Source organism: Neoarius graeffei, chromosome 11, assembly GCF_027579695.1.
Source record: "Neoarius graeffei isolate fNeoGra1 chromosome 11, fNeoGra1.pri, whole genome shotgun sequence".
Taxonomy (NCBI): Eukaryota; Metazoa; Chordata; class Actinopteri; order Siluriformes; family Ariidae; genus Neoarius; species Neoarius graeffei.
Window position 1 is genome coordinate 7,306,889 of NC_083579.1, and position 6,566 is coordinate 7,313,454.

Genomic DNA, 6,566 nt, shown 5'->3' on the forward strand with positions numbered 1-6,566 from the left:
TAAAAATTGAATCCATGTCGGTGTCACAAACTTCGCTCTCAGCATTGCTTTTTTCAATTTCACAATCATCCCATAAACTATTTGGTTACAACTTCATTCTTAATAATTCTCTGAAGATATTGAATCAAAGGCGGCACGGTGGTGTAGTGGTTAGCGCTGTCGCCTCACAGCAAGAAGGTCCGGGTTCGAGCCCCGTGGCCAGCGAGGGCCTTTCTGTGCGGAGTTTGCATGTTCTCCCCGTGGGTTTCCTCCGGGTGCTCCGGTTTCCCCCACAGTCCAAAGACATGCAGGTTAGGTTAACTGGTGACTCTAAATTGACCGTAGGTGTGAATGTGTGTGTGAATGGTTGTCTGTGTCTATGTGTCAGCCCTGTGATGACCTGGCGACTTGTCCAGGGTGTACCCCGCCTTTCGCCCGTAGTCAGCTGGGATAGGCTCCAGCTTGCCTGCGACCCTGTAGAAGGATAAAGCGGCTAGAGATAATGAGATGAGATATTGAATCAAATTAGAAAAGTCCTTGAATTACCAAATGTTTCAATAAATGCCCCAATAACAGACAATCACTTGTTTAAAGCAGGCTTGATGGATGGGGTGTTTTTGGACTGGAGAGAGAGAGGCCTACATTGCATATCAGACTTTTACATTGATAATTTTGCCTCTTTCCCTCAGCTCCAGGCTAGATATCACCTTCCTCAATCACATTTTTAATCGATATTTACAGGTCAGACACTTTGTAAAGGAACATATTTCGGATTTCCCAATAAGACCACAAAATTATAACTTTTATGATACACTTCACTTACAACCAAATTCCAAACATTTGATTTCCCGCTTCGTCATTGCTTTTGAGACATCAGCGAGTACTAGTTATCTCAGGGATACATGGGAAAAAGAACTGGGAGTTCCACTGTCAGATGAAATATGGGAGGAGAGCCTGTCCAATGTAAAGAAGGTGTTCTATAAACTCTAGGTATCGGTTAATTCAATTTAAAGTCATACATAGACTGCATTATTCTAAAATTAAACTTAATAGAATATTTGAATCGGTGTCTCCCATGCGTCATAGATGTAACAGAGCCGAAGGTTCACTCGCACATTTATTCTGGTACGGTCCTGTACTGGACAACTTTTGGAGTGACGTATTTAATTGGTTCTCTAAGCAATACAAAAATATTCAACCAGACTGTAACCTGGCCATTTTTGGTTCCTCTGAAAAGACATCGACCCTTCCTTCCTACTGTAAGCAAGTTCTCAAAACAGGCATGGTAGCAGCCAAAAAACTGATATTACTTAACTGGAAATCTCCATCTTCCCCATGTTTTAAGAGGTGGCTCAACAAAATGGTTTGGGTTTCTAGGATGGAACAGATTCGCTTTAGCAGAAGGAACTCACCAAAGTATTATGAAAAAGCATGGAAGCCATTCTTGGATTTACTTGATGAGGCCTAAATGACCAGTTTGTGATTTGGGCTGCTATGTGGGATTGGTAATAGTTTTATTTCTGTATTTTTCTTTGTATTGACCAAGGTTCTGATCTTTCAGAGGTTTTTTTTTTGGTCTCTTTTTGTGTATGTGTGGTTGTTCTGTGAAAAAGTGAAATTGTGAAAATAAAGTATTCAAAAAAAAAGGAAAAATTCCCAGTGAGAGATCAAATCTTGACGAATCTGTCAGTGGTTAATCCTGAGAACAATGATGTGAAATCAGAGCGGATTTTGACTTTGGCAGAGAGATTTCCAAATGTAATGAAGGCAGATGCCAGAGAACAACTCCATTTAGAAGTCCTGGATTATGTCTCATCTAACCTGGAAGCACTGGTGCCAAATTATAAGAATTTACCAGTTGAGTTCTGGGGGAAGCTGTCCAAAGTCACATCTGTGAGCCCAGGGCAGCTGAGATTCAGGGAGCTCTGTCAGCTGATGAAGCTGCTGCCAAATTCTAACTGTGATGTGGAAAGGGCATTCAGCATGGTGCGTCACAGAGACAGAATTTAGGAGTTGGACGTCTCACCAAACACGTGCGAATCCGATGTCTTGCAAGATTAACAAGTTTATTGACACAGAGTACTACGAGGTGGAGGTGTCTGGAAAATTGCAAAAGGAACAGGCATCGAACAGAGGAAAAGAAAGAGCCCTTTAGGCCTACATGTACAGTTGCATTCATTGTTATTCATGCAATTCATTCATTGCTCTGTTATATTCATCCGTGTTTCGGTATTTAAGTAAAGCAATGTTCTGTGGTGAACATTTCTATCTATCCTGGTCATCCTTCCTTATTTGGGGGGGGGGGGGGGGGGGGTCCAGATTCAGTCAGTAAGGAGCTTAATATATGGCACATTGTAGTGATCATAAGGGGTGTTCACACGGCAACTTTTACTCCGGTGTAGCACCGGGGCTGCCCCGGTAGAGTGTTCACACGGTACAAAGTTATACCGGTGTAGCCCCTGAAAGCTGCTTAAACCGGTGCAAATCTAACCCTGCTCAGGAGGTGGTTTAAGAAATTTACTCCGGAGTAAATGCTAGTTTGCGGGGCAGCACCGATATAAACTGGGACGTCTGAACGCTACAGGGGTAGACTCGCTACGTGTGAGGAGAGTTGATTACATACGGGCATTGCATAATTTGCATCCTGGTATTTTGCGCTTCCAAAATGGCGAATATCAACAATAACAGAACTGCATGTCTTCCAGTGTTGCCAGATTGGGCGGTTTTAAGTGCATTTTGGTGGATTTGAACACATTTTGGGCTGGAAAACGTCAGCAGTATCTGGCAACACTGGTGTCTTCATCTACGTTGTTTTCCCGGCGCTTGGTGATGCCATGACAACCGGGAAAAGGAAGTACATTTTCACGCATGCGCATATTTCATTTCCGCATTATTACTATCGTATAGCACGGTCGCAAAAACTGCCGTGTGGACGCAAGTGGGGCTGCACCGGTGCTAACACGCTTCTCTCTAGTAAGCAGGTTTGTGACGTGTGAACGTGCCACAAAATTTACACCGGTGTAAGATATATCGCAACAAAATACATCGGTGCAGCATCGATGCAAATATGTGCCGTGTGAACACCCCTATAGTTTATGGGTTGGGGCCAGCTAAGTCCCCAAGTCAGGGTGTCAGCTATGAATCTGAGTGAACTGAGTGAATTCAGGTATTGTTCATCTCCAGGCGGCCACCCCAAAATCCACGAGAATGCAGGAAATCACATCAACCAAATTCAAATTTTCTGGGGGAGTACCCCCGGCAATGTATTTGCCCCCCCCCAAAAAAAAATCCTTCCCCAAAGACGGGGACCTCCCTGAAATGAATTTTGTCAGGTTGGGATGTCTGCATTACATCGGTGATTAATCTACATCTAAACTGAAGGCACACAGAAAACAAAAATATCTGGAAGACCAAAGCCTCGTGTCATTAAAAAGACGGAGGAGACGGTAAAAAGCAGCATGGACCGATCAAAGTGCCCATAAATTATACCAAAGAGTCCGTTGTCACAGAAAAGGCGACAGAAATCATGGACATGCCACAGCATGCCTGTCAAATCCATTCCCTTGAAGCGAAAAACAAAACAGAAGAAAGGACAACTCAAGATTCGCAAGCAACTGTATATGAAGACAAAGGATTTGTTCATTTTATTGCAACTTTTCCAGATCTTATTGTAATATCAGGCCTGGAAGACATGTCAAACAAATTAAACCAAAGTCTTCAATTTCAACAACTTAAAACAAATTAAGAAGAAGTCTAAAACAGTTAAATGTTTGGAATGCCAAAGTTCATAATTAAAATATCTAACCTGCATTTATATGTTTACTTTATTAATTTACTATTGATGTTTCATGGAAAACATCACATATCCGTGAATAAAAGATCTGTACTTTGTATTTTTTATTTTCTGTGAACCTGTATTGCGGGACTCGGCCGTATTTTTGTAAATGGTTGGTTTTTCCGATTTGGTGGTCAAACATTTTTCAGAATCGAGTTTATTGCCAAGTCCGTTCTCACATACAAGGAATTTGTTTTGGTGGTTGATGCTTGAACGGTTAGGATAGAAGAATTAAAAAGGATAAAAGTAGTTATATAAATAGAATAAAAAATAAGCAGAATCTAAAATATACAATTTTGAAAAGTGGACATATTTAAGGAGTTGCTTTGAAGTCCAAGCTGTACAGTATGTTACAGAATGAACGAACAAAAAAAACAAACAAACAAACGGGTCACAGGATGAAGATGATGAGTCCTGACATGAACGTGTGAAAGGAAGAGAACATGTGCGACAGGATACGTAAATCAATAACCAAGCTGTACAGCATGTGCCGGAATGTGCAATAAAAGTTCACAGAATGAAGATGACCATGAAATGAAATGTGCAAAATTGCAGGTCAGAGACGAAGTGCATTAATGTCACAGATTGAAAATGTGAGGTTAGAGTCGGTGGGGTCTCGGGCCTGACTGATAAAGTCAGCTGCAGTGGGGAAAAGCTGGCCTTATGGGGTGAGGTTTTGGTTCTAATGGACTGCGACCTCCTACCAGAGGGACACGATTCAAAAAGTTTGTGTCCGGGATGAGAAGGGTCAGCCACAATCCTCTCCGCTCTCCTCAGGGTCCTGGACTCGTACAAGTCCTGAAGAGGTGGAAGGTTGCAGTTGATCGTGCTCTCAGCAGAGCGGATGATGCACTGCAATCTGCCCTTGTCCCTGGCCAGACAGCGATGAAGGCGGTGAGGATGGACTCGATGATGGTGGTGTAAAAGTGCACCATCATTGTCTCTGGCAGATCAAAGTTCTTCAACTGCCGCAGGAAGTATATCCTCTGCTGTGCTTTCTTGGTGAGAGAGCAGGTTTACATCTCCTACTTAAGGTCCTGGGTGATTATAGTGCCCAGGAAGTGGAAATACTCTACAGAGGTTACTGGGGGAATCGAACAGGGTGATGGGGAGGGTGTGGCAGAGCTCCTCCTGAACTCTACAATCATCTCCACTGTCTTTACAGCATTGAGCTCTAAGCAGTTCTGCCTGCACCAGGACACCAGATGGTCAATCTCCCATCTGTAGGCAGATTCATCCTCATCAGAGAGGAGTCCAATGAGGGTGGCGTCGTCTGTGAACTTTAGGAGCTTGACAGACTGATGACTGGAGGTGCAGCTGTTGGTGTACAGGGAGAAGAATAGAGGAGAAAGGACGCAGCCTTGGAGGGATCCGGTGCATTTTGGGTTACAAGCTTCAGTTGAATGCAGCATGTCTCCAGTGTTTTCATGTAAATTTAAACGTTGCTATCAATTTGTATCCAGAAAGTAGTTGTTATATTAAAAATATAACCTAAAAAAACATCACACAACTTTCAGAACTTTCTGTAAGAGAACGTAATGGGAACGTTCCTAGAAGGTTAGTTTGTGAATGATTTTTTTTTTCAATGCCATGTCAGCACCTGAGGCTATATCATGGCAAAATTTTTTTTTAGCAGATATTACAATTACTTTGTAAATAAATAAATATTTTTTAAAAATTACATAAAATATTTTTAAACATGAATAACAAATGAGCTGCTGTAACAGAAACTAACATTTTTGGTGATGGCACCTTTTTAAAAACATCATCCAAGGTATTCTGCGAGTTGTTAAAAAAAAAAAAAAAAAAAAAAAAAAAAAACACCTTGTGTTGTTTCGACGGTCAGTTGATCATTAGAAAAATTATACACCCATTTGGTAAGCTTCCTGAAATGAAACAGAGATGCACCAAACGTGAAATTCTGATATTGGGGTGATACTGATACTTAAAATAACGATTTGGCCGAGAGCCAATGCTGACGTTTTTTGTTAATTAGTTTTTGCTGTTATTTATTCCCCCTTATGTGCCAGGGAAACAGAAACCTTCATTATAAAAGCATCGTATTCATGTTCAGACACTTTCAGTCCGTCAAGATCAAAACTTTATTAATGTGTTTAAACTGTAAAAGCAGCTCACACTCCAACGCCTCCTCTTCAAATGTCTTATAAACTACACATCACTGATCTTTCTCAGAGAGAGTGAAATACTCAATTGTTACATTTCTTTCACTTTTATTCGAAAACAAATGACACATGCCCACGGCCCCAGTGGTATTACAGGACCACCGATTAGCTTTTCTCCGGACCTGCAGCTAAGTAGGAGACTGGTGTCCAAGTCAGAGCACAAACGAGACCGTCAATGATGTCATAGCTCACTCCGGCCCCATCTAGTCTAGAAGGAGCAATCTAAAGTGGGCCACCTTGCGTAATAAATGTTGCAAGCTATATACACTATATACAAGCTATATATAGAAGCGATATCCACCCTAGGAATACCGACCTATTTGCCAGAAAGAATCCAAAATGGGGAGGAATTGACCTTTGTTGAACTGCTCATTAAGGCTTAACTAGTCCATAACTTCATTAATAATTGTAAGTAAGCAAATCTGGGTAGAAGTTATATGCGCCCTAGGTACCCCTACCTTCATGCCAGAAAGAATCAAAACTGGTGAAGAATTGAGGGAGAAGCAGCGATGTGTGTGGAAACTGCTCGTTAGGGATTGATTAATTATTCCATATCTTCATTATTAACT